This window comes from Palaemon carinicauda, chromosome 18 (assembly GCF_036898095.1).
Source record: "Palaemon carinicauda isolate YSFRI2023 chromosome 18, ASM3689809v2, whole genome shotgun sequence".
Lineage (NCBI taxonomy): Eukaryota > Metazoa > Arthropoda > Malacostraca > Decapoda > Palaemonidae > Palaemon > Palaemon carinicauda.
The window spans coordinates 108,211,268-108,220,683 of NC_090742.1; positions in this window are offsets into that span (position 1 = coordinate 108,211,268).

Sequence of the window (9,416 nt, forward strand, 5' to 3'; positions counted from 1 at the left end):
CATTGTAGAGGTCCACGTGAAGTTCGCGAAGTAGGCTCGTTCTCTGATGATTGTCCGTAGACCAGTCACCATGGAATTCGGGGAAGTCCCGACACAACCATCTGCTGCGACGAAGATATGTGTGAAGGACGTGGATCCGTCAGGGCATGATACATTGAAGCCGTCCTTGTCGTATCGTATCCACGAGCCCTTATTCAGTCTGCAATTGAACTCACTATTGTCAAAGGGATAAAGCTTATCCTGACAATTTTCACTTGTATGGGAGAGAGCACCGTCTAGCACTATACCTAACTCGCATGAATCCATTAAGTTTTTATGGAATTCAAATGAGTCAGCTGTACATATTTTGCTATCCATTGCGTCTGAACAGTGAGTTAATTGATTTAAGTCTTTAATAACCGTATACGTTTCCTTGTCTGGGGAAATCAATACGTGTCCTGTCAAACTGGATATTACTGGATTTGAGTGATTCGTCATGAAAGTCGGAAATGGTGATATCCTGTAAGATTGCCAGGCATCAGAAGAATCAAAGGGAATTGTAATCCTAATTTTGTTATTATCTACGTTTACTGTAATTAGGCAGTAATAAAATTCTAACCTATGTTCGTCTAACAAAGGAACATAGCCTAGTTTATCCCTTCCGTTCTTCAGAATTAATTTTAAGTAACTTATAGGCAACAAATGGGGCGACAATACACCTTTAGTTGCTAACGTGATAGCTTCTACATAATCCTTGGATTTCTCAATGAAATGTGTAATTCTGTTATGTATGTGATCTATCTTTGAATCATAATACGTTAATGTTGCCAACAAATCCTGTACTTCCATAATTTGAACGATATCTGAATGTTCATTTAATAAATCCATAATTTTTTTGATTGAAGCTAACTGATTCCTTAGTTCTGACATAATCAATTCATCTTTATGAGTCAAGAACTCAATTTTCTTATTTTGATTACTAATTTTAAGACGATTGGAAATTCCTAAACCTAAACTTGCAACAGACCCAAAGATGCTTAATGCAGCATAAATAAACGGATTCCGTCTTTCTTTATGTTCGTGTCCTACAGTCCACATCAAAAGGTCATAAGCCAAAGATCCTGTCTCGCCAGTCTTATTTTTCAAGTCATCAGATAGCATCTCTGCAACTTTTAATGTTGATCCAAGCAAACTCTTAGTAGTCAAATGAAAATGTCTTCTATGCAACTCATCCAATGATGCAGAAAACCTTGAAATGGCGGTTCTTAAGCTAATGACATCATTCTCTTGAAGAAAAATTGCTTGCATATTCACTTCTACAATTACGTTGGTTGATGTAATAAAAATGTCTTCTTGTCTTTCAACTATATTGCCATATTTAAAATATATATTTTTAGTCTTTGAGCTCATCCCATACGAGAAAAATGTCTGAGCGAACAATATCACTCCCAACAACAAAAAATTCATCTTGGAAACCTGTAACGAGAAAAAATATATGTAATTACTCCTGTATTAAAAAGAAAACTTTTAATCACATAAAACAGAATAAAATTTTCCCTCACTTCTTTTCCTCTCTTTTCTTTTTAATTTCTTATGAGAGCCAATGGTACTATTCTCTCATCCGTGGGTTGGGCTACGTTTTGAATTCTAAACCTATTGGCCGTTAATGTTTCCAAAATGTTAAATGGGCCTTCAAACTTAGGTGTTAGTTTATAATTGAGCCCTTTTCTGACATTGATTTGAATATAGATGTTATCACCCACGGTATATGTTTTAGTTGGTTTCGCTATTTTATCATGATTCCTTTTCATTATGATTTGTGATTCTTCTAAATTCTTTCGAAGGATATCATATCGACTTATACTTGCATTTATACATTCTTTTAAAGGATTTGATAGATTAGTTGTAGGCGTTAATACATGGAAAGGTGTTCTAACTGGGGTACCATACAATGCTTCATGCGGTGACATTTTAATTGATATATGATATGAATGATTCAGAGTACTCAGTGCCGCCGGTATTGCAATATCCCAGTTGGGGTCTGATCCCCCTAGTGTTACCCTCAATATATTTAATATCTTCCTATTTGCTCTTTCCACTAGCCCATTCGACTCTGGGTGATATATCATGGTATTAATCTTCTTTATGTTGAGGAATTCACACAATGAGGTAAGAAAGTGATTATTAAATTCACCACCCGAGTCTGAGATTATCATGTGTGGAATTCCATGTTTACAAATGTAACACTCGTAAAACTTCCTAGCGCATTCAATCGCAGTTTTAGTTTTAAGCGCTATTAGTTCTGTACAGTAGGGTCCCGAATTACACGTGTTCTAATTACGCGATTCCTCAATTACGCGATCGATAGTTTTTAAAAATTAATTTTCCTGTATTTGCGAGGAGCATTCTAAATCCGCGAGTCAAGCACCGGGAAGCGTAGGAAATCTATTGTTTTCTTAATTGTATTGGGGGGGGGGGTGATGGTTCCCCGATGTCTGAGAAGGGGGGGGGGAGAATGTGAGAGAAAGATTTCTGTTCAAACATTTTAAGACTAGTTTTGGATGAAAAATGTTAAGGTTTGCCCATCTGTTGTGTGAACTTGTCGCTAGGCCTAGCCTAACTGTCCAACACCTATATGTATAATATTCCATATTTGTACTAATTAATTTTTATACTTACGTTGTGATTATGGTGAAAAATCCTTATTCATTAAACTTTAAATTAAAAACCATCAAAATAAAGACTTCTATATCATGCTACTGCCAAACATGTCACCACAACCAAACCCATTACTTTGTTTAGTACGTTCCATCGCCGATCATAACGAACTCGCTAACCAATTTTAACATCTGTCTATAGGTTAACTTTTGCGGCAAAAGATATCTTACCAGGTACTATGTAATAATAATGTTATAATTAATGTTTTATTTATCCTTAGAAAATCAAAATATATGAAATATGAGCAATTTTGTTTCGTGTTGTTTTTTTTTTCCTAAAAAACGCCTTCTTAAAAGGAAAACGTTTTTTTTTTTACGTTTCATCGTCGATCATAAACGCATTTACTCCTGAAAGTGATATTGAAGAGCTTTTACTAAAGATGTTATTATAAATAAAGATTATAAATAGGTGGTAAAATATCTATAATTAAAGTGTAGCAGCATCAACAAATGTTGGGGTTCGCCCTTTACATAAGAATGTAGGCTACTGTACATTGGATTAGACAGAACGTAGAAAAAATCAATTAGGGAAAAATCGGTATTCGATATCCTCTTCATCAGCATCGTCATTCGTCATTCGGGCTTTTTATTTTTTTTATTCTCAGTCGCTAACTAGTTATCGCACTGCCAAGATCTGCACACATTCCGATAATTCACATTTGAAGGTTTTCTGGGAGAGGCTGGATAGAGAAAATACCGAACTATATCAAATGTTTTTTTAACCTGTTAAGCGTCACCCACGTGATAAACCGTTCACCACGATCTACTCGGTACCGCCTTCAACTGTATATTCCGTTCATGACTTTAATTGCCTTTTACAAGCCGTCAGTCTCGTGATGTTACTTTACTCGTATAGTAAGTATAGGATCACCACTTGGCAACACTCTCAGCATATGGGGACTGTGAATAGAAACTTATATGATGTCTGGCAACTATTTTTCTGAAGGTAGCTTGATGTTACAAAACTGTGGTTTCCTATCAGTGCGCTCGGGCGTTCATGCATAAGTGGTTATTTGTTGTTCCTTTTGTAATGAAAGGTCTAAAGAGGAAGGTTATTTCTTTAGATGAAATAAATGATATTCTTGTTGTGGAATTTGATAATGATAACCTGTTTGATAATGAGAGCACTAGTTCTGAATCCTCCAGTGATGAGTATATTGAAGAAACAAAGTTTTCTTTCGATGTCGAAAGCGAAAATGACTTCTCATTACCGAATGACTGGACAACGAAATTTCACAAAACTATAAAGGGAAAGGAAACGCCGAGAGAGAGAGAGAGAGAGAGAGAGAGAGAGAGAGAGAGAGAGAGAGAGAGAGAGAGAGAGAGAGAGAGAGAGAGAATAAAGTGGATAAATAATGTACAAATGTATGACGAACATATTTGAAAACTATACAGGAAACGATATGGGGAGAGAGAGAGAGAGAGAGAGAGAGAGAGAGAGAGAGAGAGACCTATCCCTTTCCTTTTGTTGCTTATCCAGGCGTAAGATTTACGATTGAAGATAAAAAGAACCCATTAGAATATTCAGTATTATGTAGCCATTTGAAATGAAATAATAGTATTAATTGTTTTTTTAACTCAACCATTTAATTAATATCCCTACTTTTAACTATAATTACGAATTATAAGCATAAAGAAATTATATTAACTTTGAAAAATTATCATTAGTGAAATGACCGCTCAGGGCAAAAAAAGCGTGATTATCATACAGCAGCCTATTGCACACTTGCGCCTAGTGGCCACCCGTTGAGATACTACCGCTAGAGAGTTATGGGGTCTTTTGACTGGCCAGACAGTACTACATTGGATCCTCCTCTCTGGTTACGGTTCATTTTCCCTTTGCCTACATACACACTGAATAGTCTGGCATATTCTTTACATATTCTCCTCTATCCTCATACACCTGACAACACAGATTACCAAACAATTCTTCATCACCCAAGGGGTTATTGCACTGTAATTGTTCAGTGCCACTTTCCTCTTGGTAAGGGTAGAAGAGAGACTTTAGCTATGGTAAGCAGCTCTTCTAGGAGAAGGACACTCCAAAATCAAACCACTGTTCTCTAGTCTTGGGTAGTGCCATAGCCTCTGTACCATGGCCTTTCACTGTCTTGGGTTAGAGTTCTCTTGCTTGAGGGTACACTCGAGCACACTCTCCTATCTTATTTATCTTCCTCTTGTTTTGTTAAAGTTTTTATAGTTTATATAGGAGATATTTATTGTTGTTACTCTTCTTAGAATATTTTATTTTCCTTTTTTCCTTTCCGCACTGAGCTATTTTCCCTGTTGGAGCCCCTGGGCTTATAGCATACTGCTTTTCCAACTAGGGTTGTAGCTTAGTAAGTAATAATAATAATAATAATAATAGTACAGTAGTAAATACTACAGTCATAGAAAATTATCAAAACTTTAACAACTTTTTATTGTTTTATTTATCCATAAAAGAAATTTTGTACAGTATTTTATAAAAAAAAATCTATAAGAAGGATTTCTTACAGTATTGTTAAGATAAAAGCTACAGTATATATATATATATATATATATATATATATATATATATATATATATATATATATATATATATATATATTATATATATATATATATATATATATATATATATATATATATATATATACACACACACAGTGTATATACAGTATATATATAGCTAGAAAGCTAGAAATGGAGTGAAAAAAAAATTGACGGGTAGATTGCTGTTTGCCGCCATGATGTGTTTCGAAATATACGAATTTCCAATTACACGAGGCCTTTCATCGACCAAATTCTCGCATAATTCGGGACCCTACTGTATATCGAGTTAAAGCATCTATAATTACTAAGAGGTGCTTATTTCCTCTGTCTGACTCGTAAAATCCTGTTAACAAATCTAAATGTATTCTTTCAAAGGGTTGATTGGGCACAGGATAAGCTCCTAGGCTGACAGGTGTTTTCGTATGCCCTTTGTTTTCCTGACATGTGCGACAATTAGCTATGTGTCTTTTTATATCTGTAAGCATTGTATGCCAATAAAACAATGCTTTGGCTTTCTGTGACATTAATGAGAACCCAGGGTGTCCATGTAATGGATTTGAATGCAACCAATTCAGGACAGTGGAAATAAGTGAGATTGGTACTACTACCTGGTCGTTAGTTACATGTGGTGTATTGCGGGTTTTCCTTGTCACAGTCCTACACAGAATATTATCTTTGATTATATAATTCCGCTGCTTATACTTTATATATTCCTTTTCTTTATGATTGCCTTTCAAAGCATTTATAATTGTTTCTATTTTCTGATCTTTCCTTTGCTCAGTCTGTAACAATTCAGCACTCCAGCCTAATTCTTCTTGTTCAGATATTGTTTTTACAATAGGCATGGATGTTGATATATCTATTAATTCAGCTAAAGGCTCCGTACAAGATGACACGGGGTTGCGTGATAATGCATCCGCAATGATATTTGCTTTCCCAGGTAAATACCCGATTCTTGCGCCAAAATCTTGAATGATCAAATGCCACCGAGTTCGTTTAGGGCTGTGGTTGAAGCCTTTAAAGAACTCTGTTAGTGGTTTATGGTCAGTAAGAACCTTAACGGGATAACCGTAAATTATGAACTTAAAATGCACTAGCGAATTAACAATAGCTAGTCCTTCCTTGTCTATTACTGCATACTTACTTTCGGAAGTTCTCAATTTTCGAGAATAGAAAGCTATCGGGAAAAACTGTTTATCATATTGCTGAAACAATACCCCTCCTACTCCTAAGTCTGAGGCGTCTGTTGCAATGAAGAATTCCTTACCGAAGTCAGGAAATTTTAAGATAGGAGAACTACACAGTTCATCTTTCAAAGTATTAAACGCCTGTTGATGTTGCTCAGACCATATGAAATCTACGCCCTTCTTCGTAAGATCAGTTAAAGGAGCGGCTATTATTGAATAGTTGCGTATAAAACGCCTGTAATATCCACTACAACCCAGAAATTGCTGTATTCCCTTGACATTAGTAGGTATGGGAAAATTACGTATAGCCGACACCTTATCATGGACTACTTTAAGACCTTGGCTTAACACCATGAAACCCAAATATATTAATTCTGTTTTGAAAAATTCACACTTACTAATCTTTACCCTTAAGTTATGTTGTCTTAATCTCTGTAGTACTAGTTCTAACTTACGTAGATGTTCTTCTAAGGTGTTGGAAAAGATTACAAGATCATCCATATAGGCATGCAATATATCCCCTAACAAGTCTCCAAACACTATGTTAATCATTCTTGTAAATGTTATAGGAGCACAACGTAAACCAAAAGACATCCGTAAAAATTCATAATGTCCCCTGGCTGTGCTGAAGGCTGTGTATGGGATACTATCTTCTTCTAATGATATCTGGTGAAAGCCTTTAAGTAAGTCCAAACTGGTAAAATATTTATTCTGACCTAACAAAGACAAAATATCGTCAGTACATGGCACTGGGAATCGATCAGGGATCGTTTCCTCGTTTAGACGACGAAAGTCGACGCAGATACGCCATGTTCGATCTTTTTTCGGTACAACTATTGAAGGAAAATTATAAGGGCTGTTTGATTTTCTAATGACTCCTTCCTCTAACATTTTACCTACTTCATCATTTATTTCATTCTGGAATTTCATAGGGAGTCTGTACGAGGGTACATATATAATTTTCTGCTTGTCCTTTAACCTTATTTGATGCTCGATCACATCTGTTTTTCCTAAGGATCCATCCGTAGTGGAAAAGACATCTTGATATTTAGTTAAAAGCTCAAAAATTTTCTGCTGAATTTCTTCGTCTTGAATGTCCTTACTGATTTTATTTTTAATAGATCACAAAAGGGATTCATCCGCAACTGATTGAGAGTGATTGATTTCAGCAACGGTAAGAATACGATGTTTATAAACTTCTACATCCAAGATATGTTGATTTTTGTGAATTACTAAAGTGTTATTTAAATGATTACAGACTTCGATATTACATTGCTGATGTGAGCCTACTGTATAAATAGCTTGTGTGACAGACAATTCGTTAGTTTTCAAAGTATCGGAAAGGATTAATATTTCAGATCCCGGTAGTGTTTTCTTTATTTGCACAATTAAATTCGAAGGTATGTTTGGTTCGATAGATTGCGTGCAACATGATATTACGGGTGAACGAGAATTCTGCTGGGTCGCGTATATTATTTCTTTATTAGTGAGACAAGTTATTGGTTCTTGAACGTACGTTACGGTTGTCGTCTCCTTTTTATCCAAAACTGATTTTAAGGTATTAGAAGACTTATAGAATTTCCCTTTGATATACACGCCGTGCTTGGCAGGAGCTAAGATAATGTTTTGATTTCCCATAGATGGGTATCGTATAATTACAGCTGGATACATATTAATGTTTTTTACAACAACAAATGTATCGGCAAACGTGCGATTACCGACTCTGAACTGAATATGAGTTATGCCTATGACGTTTAATTCATTATTTCCTATACCTGAAAGTCTAATTCCTGATTTTTCAATAGGAAAGTTCGGAAACAACAAATGATGCGTCTTCAAATCCATAATATTACGTGGACTACCAGAGTCAAAAAATAACGTAAAGGATTTGTGTTCTAAATTTACAGCATATAAGGTTGGCCGTAACTCATTTTGGCTTATTATTGTATGAATTCGTTGCAAATCTACGGGAGCATGCACTGTTTTACTTAATTCGGCCGTGTGTTTCATAGGAAAATCTATTGTCTCACAATTATCTGATAAAACATTAAATTGATTATTCAATACTATTGATGTTGACATGAATGACCTTGACCCAACATCACTCTCTTCCCCTCTAGAGTTAACTATGTGGTATTTGCTTTGCTCTGCACATTCTGAAAATTAGTCTGACCTTGCGAGGTCTGGTTTGACGGCCCAGGCTCAGCGATATTTGAAGAAGTGTTTGTTTGTTTCGGACTCTGAACTGCATTGACATTTGGTTGTTTCTTCTTATTGTTAAAATGAGGATTTTTCTTTTTATTTCCATATGGAACTGACTGTGGAATTGACTGTGTATTTCTAGGATATTGTTGTGTCTTACGCGAGTAACATTGACTATAAGAATGTGTTGCTGTGTTGTGAATTGAGCAAAATTTCGTTCTACAGTCTGCGCTTATGTGACCTTGACGTTTGCAGTTGTAACACGTCACTCCCGCTACTGGACTGTTAATTACGTTCACTGTTTGTGGTTTTGTTTCATTCTTTGCAAAAGCTTGAGTTAACACGGGATCGAGATCTGGACACTTGGACATGTGTTTCTTTATCTGTTTATAGACATCCAATTCCGTACTTGCAGGCGTTAACTTCTTATCAAAACACCGCACTAAAGCTTCAGGCAACATAAGTGTCATGCAAGTCAAATACATTAATCGCAAAAAATCTTTCACGGAGATGTTATCGTTAGTAACCCAAGTGGAATTACCTAAAATGTCCTGATATTCGTTAAGCCTATCAGCTATGAGAGCTGCTCTCTCAATAACATTAAGCCGATTCATAGTGGCTTGATTAAGTGTATTTCATAACGTTAACACTACATCCAAGGCTTCCTCACCCCCATAGATCGCGCGTAACCTAACTTTGAAATCATTCCAAGTAACTGCTTCTTGAAATGAAACACCTCTTAAATATGCACTCGCATCCCCCTTAGAAAAATCTATGAAACTTTTAGCTTCTTGTA